Source organism: Castor canadensis, chromosome 11 (assembly GCF_047511655.1).
Source record: "Castor canadensis chromosome 11, mCasCan1.hap1v2, whole genome shotgun sequence".
Taxonomy (NCBI): Eukaryota; Metazoa; Chordata; class Mammalia; order Rodentia; family Castoridae; genus Castor; species Castor canadensis.
The window spans coordinates 63,688,006-63,702,038 of record NC_133396.1 but is presented as its reverse complement, the minus strand read 5'-3'; the positions used below and the strand labels follow the sequence as shown (position 1 = coordinate 63,702,038).

Here is a 14,033-nt window from a genome sequence, read left to right as displayed (position 1 = left end):
ATCTTCCTTAGACATAGCTGTGGTTATTAACATCAAACTCACAATTCCTATATAATCTGGCTTCAAAATAAACCTGTCTTATCATTTATTATATACCTCCTCCCCACATCTGAACACACACACCTAGTAGTACTCATGCCCGTATCCCAAAATAATTAATTTGTGTTTCAATTTAGCCCTTGCTTTTGGTTGTTGAAAACATAACAAATCTTAAAGTCCCAATTCAAATGTTAGATCCTCCCAAAAAATTACCCAAGTCAGGAATACAAATTAGCCTTCTCATCTGTGTTCCCTGGCACTTTAAATTTATACTATAGAATTTACTATTCCAGGTATATAAATTAATTTTTTTTGAACTTTTAAAATGTTTAAAGGGAGTTATTTCCTTGGGGGAAAAAGGAAATACAAAAACCTACCTAACTGCTACAACATAAGCATTTATTGACTTATTGAAGAATAGGTATTAAATAACTAGGATTATAATTTTCTATTCAACTGGTATCACACTTCAATAATTATATACGGTTTGGATTTGACAGAATTAATTAGGAACAATCAGATCAACTTATTTTAGGTTTCAAAATGGCTTTAAGTCTTACCATAACAGACTCAGTATTAACAGGCACTGCTTTCTAGTTTCTTTATTCCTAATTTTATCTCCTCCCAATCTAGGCAAACAGACTACAACAAGGTCTGGCTCTCTCTGTAGAGAGAGATACTATGTTTTAGGAAATCCATTCCCCCATGTCCCTAGGACTCCAATCACACCTATGTAATAACACATACCCAAAACAACACTCTTCCTAGTGCATCCTTAGTAATATGGTTCTCATCCTGAGTAACATGGTTCTGCTCTTGGACATTGGTGACTTAAAGTATCTATTAAGTGGTTTTAGAACTTCACACTGTATGCATTTTATAACAGCTTGCATGTCTTATGCTATGTGTATCACACAAGTACACAATTCTATTTGTATGAATATGTAAGTTAAAATAACAGTGAAAAGTTTTAAAAAAGAAGAAAAAAGGAAGAGGTAGGGGAGAGAAAGCTGTCTTAAACAACTGAATCTTTTTTCTTTAAACATACAAAAAAAAAAAAAATCCACCCAAAGAAATCTACAAATAATGCCATTCCTATAAATATCAACACTTCCTTTTTGTAGAAATAGAAAAATCCATTCTAAAATTCATACAGAATCTCAAGGGACCCCAAACATTCTTGAGGAAAAGAAAAAGAAACTGGAGGATTCACAAGTTCTGGTTTCAAAACTTACTATAGTGCTGGTGGAGTGGGTCAAGTGCTAAAGAGTCTGCCTAACAAGCATGAGGCCCTGGTTCAAACTCCAGTATCACCAAACAAAAACTAACTTACTACAAAGCTACAATAACCAAATGTGTGGTATTGGCATTAAAGACAGACAGACAGACCAATAAAACAGCATACAAAGCACAGAAATAAACCTTGCATATAGGGTCAATTGATTTTCGACCAAGAGTAACCAGAGCACTCAATAAAGAAGACACTAGTAGTAACTAACTGCAAACTCAAAAATTCTCAATACTGTCCTCAGCAACCACACCAGCCAAACACACACATGATGAGATGTTTGCTGCCCTTACCTTACTACGAGTCCTCTGAGAACAAAACTGCCTTCTGTTCCTTTTAGTCTGTGGGAACCCTTCCTCCTTTTAAAGGCCCATTTTAGTCTGTGTGTAGTGCAAGTAAACCAATACTCTCATTCTCATTGTTAAGTACACAGCAGAAAAGCTCCAAATGAATCACCAAAACAGGTCTGGAAAGAAAATCAAATTCCAAGTTGCAAGCCACCATATTATAGAAGTCAATGCCTAGACTACAATAAAGTGGCTAGTCTGCTTCTTCCCTGCGTCTCCCTCCAACCAGAATGAAAACCAACACATCATAAACAAATCTTCATTTTAAAAACAAGCAAACAAAATTAGAAATATTTTTCACAAATTTGATTTTCTAAGCAAATGTACAAGTTGAAATTATTTTATGTTCTCCAAAATAATGATATACTTGGGCTTTGCAAAAGTACTTAAAACTCTTCCCGTATTGAGTGGTTCTATGGACATAATGAACATCAAATGACTTAACAAATAATCGTGACTAATAAGAGAAAACAGTAATGCCTAGGATGTTGGTCTGAATTCACTGCCCTAACCCCTACCTACAAGAGGTAAAGATGAAACTGATGAAAAGGATGCTGCTGTGCTGGCTTCTTTGCTTCCTGGTTCATTCCTCTATGTTAATGCTCTAGTTGCAGAATAATTTATCTATCTGAGGTACCAACAACCCAATGAAGTAACCCAGAAATTATTTATATATTTACTCAAACTTATAAAAAGCACCCAAACACATGGAAAATTGGAATTTAAAACTGTTTCCCAAAAAAGTGTCTAAATATGACTACCTTTTTTTTTTTTAAAAAAAGGTTTGAACTCAGCACCTTACCACTCTACCACTTCAACCACTCCAGCAGCCCTATGTGACTGCCTCTTAATGGGTTGCATTACAAGTAACAATGAAGACATTATAGCAAAAATGTGAAATGTTTATATTACTAACTAGAATAACATACGCTATTACAAAATAAGTAAACAAATGTACATTTAAAGGGGTAGACTAAAAAATTCACCAAAACTGTAGGTGACTGTGTTCATATAAAATGAGACTGGGATTCTTCTCTTTCCAGTATTAAGAAACTTCCCGGGTGGGGGTAGGGGGGAGAAATGAACCAAGCCTTGTATGCACATATGAATAATAAAAGAAAAAAAAAAAAAAGAAACTTCCCAAAAACAGATATTTCTATAAAGACTTTACATAATAAATTTATTATAGTTAAGGATATCAGAAACTACTGAAAATGAAAATCTCTTCAAAATAATATAAATCATCTTTTCAAGCTTTCTTCTGTGAGTCATGGAATGTCACCAAGGAATCTCTAACTATTCAGCCTAATTCCATGAGGAACTTTACTGGTGATGTTTAGTCCTTTCTGGAGAAAAACTGACTGAGTTTTAGACTAAGAGAACTTTCCTGACATTTTAGGCTATTTATAAGTAACAGCATATTATAAATATTTGTCCGTTTGTTTGTTTTGAGACAAGGTCTCACTATATAGCGCAGGCTGGCCTCAAATTTATAATCCTCCTGCCTCTGCCTTCTTTAATGCAGATTATAGGTTTGAGCCAACATGACGAGTCTTATAAATGTCTTTAGAAACCCTTATCTTTAAAAAAAAAAAAAAAGCCTAAAGGGCAGTGGACTAGGCAGCATGGGGGGGTGATTACAATGGGAAGAGAAATTGATTAATGAATTGGTTATGCTCTTTCAGTGCAAAGACTACCCAGATTACCCAAAGTAACCAGTTAAAATACAACTGTCTACAAACCTTTACTTGTTATAAAGTGCTCTAGTACTAATTATCTAGTAATTTAGTACTTTCCAAGGTACAAGGCTGGAACAGATATTTGGAGATAACCAACAATCCAAAATCTAAATTATCATGATAATTTAACACAAACCAAAGGCTTGGGTTATATCCAAAGGCAGGGAGAGGAAGAGAAGAAAGGAAAAGGGGGGGAGGAGACAAATTACTGCTCTTACAAACTCCTAAAACATATATACATTTACACATACTTTCTCAAAACTGTCAAGTGTTCAGCTTTTTTGGAAATCCTTAAAATTAAAAAAAAAATTTTTTTTTTACCTATCAGAATCAAACATTTTTAAAGGCTCTGATAGAACTAAGAACACAGTAGAAACTGACATTTTAATATAACAGTGATGGAAATATAAATTGGCAAAGCTTTTCAGAAAGGCTATTAGTGACATTAAGAATGTTAAAAAAAAAAAAAGCCAATCTTCTTTGACTCAGCAATGAACACTGCTAGAAATTTACGCTAAGATAAATAACCGTAGATTACACAAAAATATTTTTCATAGGGAAAATTCAGAGAAGCATCACCTATAATTAAATAATTCCTAAGTATAACTTTAAAGCAACCTGAAACTCAAAATGTAGGGAATACTGTAATACCAACATTTGAAAGAATGTTATACATCTACTTAATATACTTTCAAGCAGTATCTTACAATTCTTAAAAAATAAAATACTGTAAATAGATCTAACTCATAAAGAACACATACTACACATATTTTTAAAAAACAAAACAAAAACTATTTGGCCTAGTCTAACCCTGTAATCTGTCTGTTAGTTCAAGATGCCAGTTCAGTTCATGTGCTGTTTATCTCCTCTCTCTCTGAAAAACCTAAGTCAACAGAATTTTAAAAATAATCTTAATTAGAATTTTTCTTTTTAAAGCCTAGGTCGTTTGCCTACAGTTCTGAAAGATGGAGACAGATGGACAAACGTGAACGATCAGTGAAGTGGAGGGAGAAGAGTACAATACTCACAGAGGGGCCGAAGCGAAGGAGGAAGGCTAATCTTCTGGGCAGAACCCCAGAGAGGCGCCACGTCAGTGACTGTCGAACGAGGAAGGTCAGTAGTAAGAAGTGGGACTGAAAACATCTGTCATAGCAAGAAGTCAACAGAGAATGTCTAAAGTTGATAAACCAAAAAATAAACACTGTAAGCATATTATTTAGAAGCATGGAGTTAAACCCCCAGCAGATCTGAACTGAAAAGGTTTTTTAAAAAACAGCTGTCTTTGGGGAGCGGGGTTGGTCATTATTAAGCCTTTAAATTGCAGGTGTGTGACTGATTTTTTATTTTTTAAATTTCCATTTTTGTTATTTTGCATTTTGTCCATTTTGCTTTAATACATAACTCTAAATTTTAGTTCCTTCCTGCTATGTCAGGGCTGTATCTCATTTAGCAGGGTTTTTCCAATTTTAAGTCATGCAAACATGAAACATATCTACTGTGGTTTAACTGCCATTTCTTTTTCCTAATAGAAAAGAAAAAAATAGGGGTCTTGGTGAAAGTTTCACTTCAGTTATAAATGCTTAAATAGGTATAACCACTTATATGGGTGCTATGTAAAATATCTTCCTGGCTAGGATCAGTGACTCAAGCCTGTAATTCTAGCCATTTAGGAGGCCAATCCAGGCAAAAAAGTTAGTAAGATGCCCCCATCTCAACCAATGGCTGAGCACCGTGCTGCTCATCAGTCATACCAACTACATGGAGAAGTACAAAAAGGAGGATCACAGTCCAGGCCAGCCTGGGTATAAAGCAAAACCATACCACAAAAATAACTAATGTGAGGCTGGTGGAGTGGCTCAAGTGGTAGAGCACCTGCCTAGCAAGCTCAAGGCCCTGAATTAAAAACCCAGTACTGCAAAAAGAGAAAACAAAACAAAGTTTCCTTATTGTGACTACCCTATGATCAACCTAGCAGCCAGAGTTAATCCTGTAAAAATGTGAATTATGATCATGCTGATCTCACTCAGTAAGGCTCTTTGGAATCACCTAACATCTCTCTCTGGGTTTCAGCTAAGAGCTCTCAGTCATCCTCTCCCAGCAGTCAAGGCTGACTCCTCTTCTGGGCCTTGTAGCTCCCTGCACTCTCTTGACCATTCACCACCTCATCTAACAAAATTGTTCTGTCAAATAACACCCTGTTTAAAATTATAATCTTTGCACTCTTACATATTCCTTATTTTATTCCCTTTCTGTGTTTTACTTTCCATATATCACTCTACAACTTTCTATTAATTCTGTTTAAGTTACTGAGGTAGCCCCCAGGATCTATTAAAATCACTGGCAGTAAATAATTTATTGAATTAATGGGTTGGTTAAAAAGATTTATCAATGTTGTGGTAGTAATCAAGCACAATATTTTGAAATCCTTAAAAATGCTGATAAAAAGTTCAATTGATAAGGATAAACTACAAATTAAACTCTACCCAAAAATCCCAGCTATTCACAATACTAAGTAGCTGCCATACTCAGAATATGCAAGACTACTTAAATAACCTTTGTTAACATCAACAGTAACATGAAGAATGCTTCTACCTCACCGTCTTCAAAAAGAAAAGAGAAAAACCAATGGGAGGAACATGTTCCCAAAACAGGTAAGGAAGGTACTTTAAAATACCAAGATCTTATACTTTTTGCTGTAAGTCACAGTACAGGTCTGATTCTCAGTAATTACAACGTGCACACAGTCACAATGTTCACTACTTCTTTTAACTCTGAATGAAGATAAGGGCACATCTTTGAGACATTCACTGAATAAAAAAAAGCCTCAGGTTCAAGGAGTAGCTCAAATGGTATCTGCCTAACAACTAGCAAGCACTAGGCCCTGAGTTCAAACTCCAAACATCAAAAAGAAAAAATAAGTGGGACAGGGGGAAGAAATGGCCCAAACAATGTATGCACATATGAATAAATGAATAAATAAAAAAGAAAACAGCCTCAAAAGGTTTTCAGTGATAAGCAGGGGAAAAGACATTGACCCTTCTTCCTCATATGCATGGCAAAAGCAGAGCTTACAACATACAAAACAAGTTTCTCCAACTGCAGAAGCCTCCAAGTAAATAATGACTGTTAGATGTCAGGATATTAATAAAAACACATCTAGCTTCATGACACAAATCATTTAATTAATGGTTTGTCTTGTGTTCTTGGAAAATCTTTTGTGTGTGTGTGTGTGTGTGTGTGTGTGTGTGTGTGTGTGTGAGACTGAACTTTGAACTCAGGGATTCACGCTTGGAAAGCAGGCGCTCTACCATTTGAACCACACCCCCCTCCATTTTGCTATGTTTATTTTGGATACGGGGTTTCTCGAACTATTTGCCTGGGCTAGCCTAGAGCTTAGATCCTCCCAATCTCAGCCTCCCAAGCAGTTAGGATCACAGGCGTGAGCCACCAATGCCCAGCAAAAAGAAATCCTGATACTGACTGTTTTGTAACTGTTTTTAACACATCTTCTCAAGAACAATGTGGGTTTACCTGTTTCTACCACAAGAAGTAAAGGTTTAATTTAAAAAGGTAAATGAAATGGCAGCTCACAGAATGAAGTACTACAGCCATTGACAAAATGAAACCATGTAACATATAGGAAGTAGCAGAACTGATATCGATGAGAACAAATTTATGAAATGAAAGAATCAAAAAATTACATGAAGCACAGCAGAAAAAGAGCAAAGAAAGCATTTGGGGAAATGCTTAATGAGAAGGAAGACAGGAAATTAAGATAAGCAATCATACAACTGATTCTTCCTGAAAGAAAAAAATTAAAGCATACTAAAAGATATATAAGAAACAAATCTGAACCAGCAGTTTGAAATGACTTATCATATAACAGGAAAATGTAATAGAGAACCACATGAAGACAAAGATACATTCTGATGAAGTCACTGAACTTCAAGGATAAGGACAGAATTTTAGTAATACCTAGCCAGAAGCAGGTTACCTACACGGGGGGTGGGGGGGATAACAAACAGGCTGGCCCTGGACTTCTCTAGAGTAACCCTAGATGTCAGGAGGTTAAGTGTCTGTTGGGTACTAAGGAAAGTGAAAATTACCTCCAAATTCAGTAACCAGCCAAAACATCATTTCACTTTGAAAAGCACTAAAGACATCTTTAAACATAAGACCTGAGAACACAGCATCCAAACAAATGCTCCTAGAAAATCTACTTCATAGACATGATGGAGTTAAATATAGTAAGGATACAGGTCTATAGTAATAACCACAGAACTACAAAAGTATATTTCATCTATTTTACAGTAAACTTTTTTTCACATTTTAGAATATCTGAAACTAGCATGCGTAATATTACAATTGGTAGTATGACATGGTTTGTTTGGTAACATTTAAATGTCAGTGGTATACAAAATAACAAAGCATACAAAATTCAATGGTACCTTAGACAATGAAATACAGTACAAAGTTTCTAAAATAAGAGAGCAAATAAAGAAATCAAACTATGTAGCTTAAAGGATAAAAACAAAACAAGCAAAAAGATAAGCAATAACAAAAACAAATACTATAGAAGCAAAACCAAATACATATGTTAATATAAATGATTAAAATCCTCTCAAATTGGGTCCAAAAAGACTAACCTTGATTCAACTATTATGGTGTCTACATAGAGACAAACCTAAAATAGAGACTTAAAGAGAAGTTAAAACAAAAGCATACCAGTCAAGGGCTGGGGCATGGTTCAAGTGATACAGCACCTGCCAAGCAAGCATGAGTTCAAAATCCAGTACCATCAAAAGAAAAACATACACACACATGCATGCCTGCCCACCAGTCAAGTATAAAAACTTCTTGAATTCAAAAAGAACATTAAATTAGGCAAAAACAGGGGCAGTGATCCCTAATCTCTATATGAGTCTATAATGATCAAGACTGTAATCTACAAAGAAGATTTCGTGTTTATAAAATTAGGTTCAATCTCCAGCACTATTAAATAAAAGTAAAAATAAAACTACATATATCAAAGTCTTCATAATATATGCCTGGAGCAAAAACTTTGAGGAAATACAGGGAACAGGGACAGGGCTCAAATGGTGGGAGTCCCTGACCTGAGTTCAAACCCCAGCACCACAAAGCAAACATAAGGCAATCATAATTTCCATCCTGAAAGATCAAACAGACAAAACGATTAAGTAACTGAACATATGATGAGGTAAGACTAAATATGTATGGAGCAGTTATAAAAATTGATCTATTTAGGCCATTAACACCTCAAAACTTCAATGAAAGAGAAACAGTCTAGACCACAGTCTAACAATGACACAATTAAACTACTCCCTTTATTGTGGCAGGATTTAATGATTTAAGTAATATTTTTCTTTAAATTACCAAGGAAGGAAATCAAAATCAACAAAGATTATCTAGGAAATTAAAATCATTAAAACTAGAAGCCAGGCGCCAGTGACTCATGCCTGTAATCCTAGCTACCTGGGAGGTTGAGATCAGGAAGAAGGAGGTTTGAGGCCAGCCCAGGCAAATAGTTTGTGATACCCCTTCTCCATCTCCGAAATAACCAAGCAAAACAGAATGGAGTTATGGCTCAATCAGTGGAGTGCCTGCTGTGCAAGCATTAAGACTTGAGTTTAAACCCCACTCTCACGCCCCCCCTCCCCAAAAAATCATAAAAACTACCTATATGAAAATCTTCAGAGCTAGGTGCAGAGGGCTCACGCCTATCTATAAATCCTAGCTAACTTGGCAGGCTGAGACTGCAAAGATGGTGCTTTGAGGCCAGCCCCTACAAAAAGTTAGTGAGATCCCATCTCAACCAAGCCTGAGCATGGTGGCTGGCACTTGTCATCTCAAATTATAATAAGAGGTTGAGATCAGGAAGATCACGGTTCCAGGTCAGCCCAGGCAAAAAAATATTTGCAAGACTCCATCTCAGTGGAAAAAAGCTGGGCATGGTGGCACAAGCCTGTCATCCCAATTATAAGGGAAGCATAAATAGGAGGAGGCCACAATCTAGGCCAGCCAGGCACAAACAAATGCAAGACCTTATCCCAAAAATAACCCTAGCAACAAAATAAATAACCAAAGCAAAAAGGATTGAGGGTATGGCTCAGGTGGTAGAACACCTGACCATCAAGTACAAGGCCCTGAGTTCAAACTCTCACTATTATTATTAAAAAAAAAAAAAAAAGTAATACATAAAGTTAGGGAATGAGCTGGGTGTGGTGGTAAACACCTGTAATCTCCATAGGCAGAGAGAGAAGAATCACAAGTTTGAGGATAGCCTGGGCTGCATAGTAAGATCCAGTTTCATAATATATTTTCACCCTTTCATTTAAATTTCACTTGGGAGGTAGGGTACATGCGTAGCTAAATGGTAGGACACTTGCCTAGCATTTGCCAGGCCTTTGGATTGATCCCCAGACTGCAAAAAATGGCAATAAAAGTAAACATTCTACCTTTAGAAATTCGTTCTAAAATGTTGACACAATTGAGAAAATTACCGCTTAATTTCTCTTAATGCACCACACTTTTAAGTTTCTTCTGGATGTTCAATCAGTTATATTTGCATGTAATGTAACTATTCACTTCTCTTTCAGTTTCCTGTTTGTTCTACTTTATAAATTTCAGTTTTATCTTCTAACAGCCCCCTCACTGAATCTTTAAATTATTTTCAAGAGTTTCTTTACTTTTGTTTTTTATAGAATCCTGCTCCTGTTATTCTTTCCCTTAATTTTGTTCTCTTTTTTTCCTTTTCGGTGGTACTGGGGATTGAACTCAGGGCCTCTTGTTTGCTAGGTGAAGGCTGTACCACTTCAGTCATGCCCCAAGGCCTTTTTCTTTTCTTTCTTTTTTTTTTTTCTTTTGTGAGTCTGGGGTTTGAATTTAGGGTTTCAAGCTTGCAAAGCAAGCACTCTATCACTTGAGTCATGCCTCTAGTCCATTTTGCCCTGGTTATTTTGGAAATGGAGTCTCATAAAGTATTTACTGAGGCTGGCCTTGAACCACAGTTCTCCTGATCTCAGCCTCCCAAGTAGCTAGGATTACAACCATGAAACACTGGTACCAGCCTTTTCTTAAATGTTATCTTCTCCCTGTCTGGGGTGTGTTTCCCTGGTGGCTTTTTTTTTAAGTAAACTCACATAATACACAATAGGCAAAGTGTTTCTCATCAGAGTTTACTTCCCACTCCTTGGAATGTTCATTTCTTTGGCTTTAAGGAGAGAATGAGAGGAAAGCCAGACAATGTTTAGTCAACTAAAATAGTGGAAAGGGGCAAAACTAACATCATCTTCACAAGGGTCTGTTAGCTGCAAGCTGATTCTGTAGAATGTTAGGTGGAAGCATAGGCAGCATCATGCCCAGGCATTCCCACCATGTCATACTTCAGTCATCTCTACCACATAAGTACGTACAGCAGTGTCTTCTGGTAGTAGTCCTTGGTGTCTTGCTGGAGGTAGTAGTACAGGGACTTTCCAACTTTCTCTTGAATTCAGACCTAATTTTCAACATGTCCACCTCACTTTAGGACATCATGATTCTAATCAGGACTTTATCTTATCCTCTTGCCCTTTGTGGAGCCATACAGTTGATCGGCTTCCTCTAGTGTAAAATACAGGGGCTTGTTCTGAATGCACTGCACCAGGTTCAGGAAAGCATTGTCCAGGTCTTTGACCTCATTCTTGATGCTCTCTACACTATGTCATAAGGGCTGTAGCTGATGTACTTTTCAAATACTTTCTGGAGGTGGCATATGTTCAAATCTGCTTGGGAATAGAGGTTCCTTTTCTCTTCACTCTAGCATCATAGAGATCTTCAGCATCCTGGCCAATCAGTTCACAATCAATACGCTTCCACTGTTTGTGAGGTCAACCATCAGTTTAAAGAGTACCTAGATGTGTTGAGAACAATGTCCTTTTTCAGATTAGTCTTATACATTTCCTTGTAGACCCTTAATGTCCTGCAGCGCCTTACAGGATCTTCAACAGGTGATCTCAATTAAGGCATCAATGAAAGTTCCCAGTCCCTTTGTGGAGGCATTTAGCTTTGAAGCTTCATGCTGAGCAGGTGTCAATAGGTTCCAACTCACAACGTCCAGGTGCCCAGATAAGGCAGACTTTGGTGCTGATGTAAATTCCTTTTTGGTCCTTTTATGGTAGGCAAAGGCAGTATCCTGGTTGTGTTCATTGCTGTGGTTTGTCAAAATGTTGACAATGATAACCACATCCACACTTTTGGTCTTGATGGATGCTTTGACCATCAGACAATCCAACTCACATCCAACTTGTGCAGGCTTTGACTGACCCACAGGCACTTGCGGGTGTGGAATTATCACTCCACAAAATAAACTTCCCACAGAATTTTTTGGGTTTTTGGGGTTTTTTTTCGCAGCACTGGGTCTGAACTCAGGGCCTGGGCCTCAAGATTGCTAGGCAGGTACTCTACCACTTGAGCCACTCTGCCAGCCCTTCTGCAGAATTTTAACAATAGACATTTTGAAAGAAACTGCTAAAAGTTGCAAGTGTCCTAAGATGCCAAACCAGTTGTTTGCTATCTCTACCAATTTCTCTCACTTAAGGAGAAAGGGGATTTACCTTTCCTTATCTAATAAAACTTAATCATCCATCTTTAGGAACAGAAACTAAATAAAAGAGGACTAAAAAACTTGAGTTCATGAGTAGGACCTGAGAAGTGACAGTCTGTCCTTGGTAAGGGGAAACGGCTCCTGCTAAGAGAAAAAGAATACCTCAACATGGCTTCAGTCGTGCTTCAATTGTGCTTCTATGAGTGAAGCCTAGCATCTTGCATATTTTTTTAAAGCAATCTGTAACTTTTGATAACTTCATTATTCTATGGGGTAATTTTTGTGATCATTTTTTTTAAGGAAATTGCACAAAGAATTTCATTTTATATTTATTTTAAGAAAATTTGACTTTGCTTGTGATGTTGCAGTTTTTATTTTTTTATTTTTTGCAGTGCTGAGGATTGAACCAAGAACCTTGTGTATGCTAGACAAGCTTTCTAACACTGAAGTACAGCCCCAGACCCTAGTCTTCTTAAGAGGATCTTGCTATACAGCCCAAGCTGGCCTTGAACTCGAGATCCTCTGCCTCAGACTCCTGAGTACTGGGACTACAGGTGTGTACCACTATACCTGATTTCATGTTGTAATTTTTAATAAAATTTTAAAAACTAAAAGCTTAACAAAAGGGAGGGCAGAGTGGCTCAAGTGATAGAGCACCTGCCTAGCAAGCATGAGGCCCTGAGTCCAATCCCCAGTGCTGCCCCCTCCACAAAAAAAGGCAAAACATTCACGTTATTTTTCTGTGCTTAAAGAATTTTTCATTTCTATGTTCCTATGCTTTAAGCATACTCTCTAGAATAATTATTTTTTTTTTCATTTTTCTTTTATTATTCATATGTGCATACAAGGCTTGGTTCATTTCTCCCCCCTGCCCCCACCCCCTCCCTTACCACCCACTCCACCCCCTCCCGCTCCCCCCCTCAATACCCAGCAGAAACTATTTTCCCTTATCTCTAATTTTGTTGTAGAGAGAGTATAAGCAATAATAGGAAGGAACAAGGGGTTTTGCTGGTTGAGATAAAGATAGCTATACAGGGCATTGACTCACATTGATTTCCTGTGCGTGGGTGTTACCTTCTAGGTTAATTCTTTTTAATCTAACCTTTTCTCTAGTTCCTGGTCCCCTTTTCCTATTGGCCTCAGTTGCTTTAAGGTATCTGCTTTAGTTTCTCTGCATTAAGGGCAACAAATGCTAGCTAGTTTTTTAGGTGTCTTACCTATCCTCACCCCTCCCTTGTGTGCTCTCGCTTTTATCATGTGCTCATAGTCCAATCCCCTTGTTGTGTTTGCCCTTGATCTAATGTCCACATATGAGGGAGAACATACGATTTTTGGTCTTTTGGGCCAGGCTAACCTCACTCAGAATGATGTTCTCCAATTCCATCCATTTACCAGCGAATGATAACATTTCGTTCTTCTTCATGGCTGCATAAAATTCCATTGTGTATAGATACCACATTTTCTTAATCCATTTGTCAGTGCTGGGGCATCTTGGCTGTTTCCATAACTTGGCTATTGTGAACAGTGCCGCAATAAACATGGATGTGCAGGTGCCTCTGGAGTAACAGTCTTTTGGGTATATCCCCAAGAGTGGTATTGCTGGATCAAATGGTAGATCGATGTCCAGCTTTTTAAGTAGCCTCCAAATTTTCTTCCAGAGTGGTTGTACTAGTCTACATTCCCACCAACAGTGTAAGAGGGTTCCTTTTTCCCCGCATCCTCGCCAACACCTGTTGTTGGTGGTGTTGCTGATGATGGCTATTCTAACAGGGGTGAGGTGGAATCTTAGTGTGGTTTTAATTTGCATTTCCTTTATTGCTAGAGATGGTGAGCATTTTTTCATGTGTTTTCTGGCCATTTGAATTTCTTCTTTTGAGAAAGTTCTGTTTAGTTCACCTGCCCATTTCTTTATTGGTTCATTAGTTTTGGGAGAATTTAGTTTTTTAAGTTCCCTGTATATTCTGGTTATCAGTCCTTTGTCTGATGTATAGTTGGCAAATATTTTCTCCCACTCTGTG

At 37.3% G+C, this 14,033-nt stretch overlaps 1 protein-coding gene and 1 pseudogene across 2 annotated transcripts in view; both read right to left on the bottom strand.

Annotated features, from left to right (window-relative positions):
- The window catches only part of Ube2g1 (ubiquitin conjugating enzyme E2 G1), a 96,447-nt gene that overhangs the window by 51,289 nt on the left and 31,125 nt on the right, over nucleotides 1-14,033 (bottom strand). The window lies entirely within an intron of this gene.
- On the bottom strand, nucleotides 4,593-12,857 carry LOC141413842 (annexin A2 pseudogene; annotated as a pseudogene).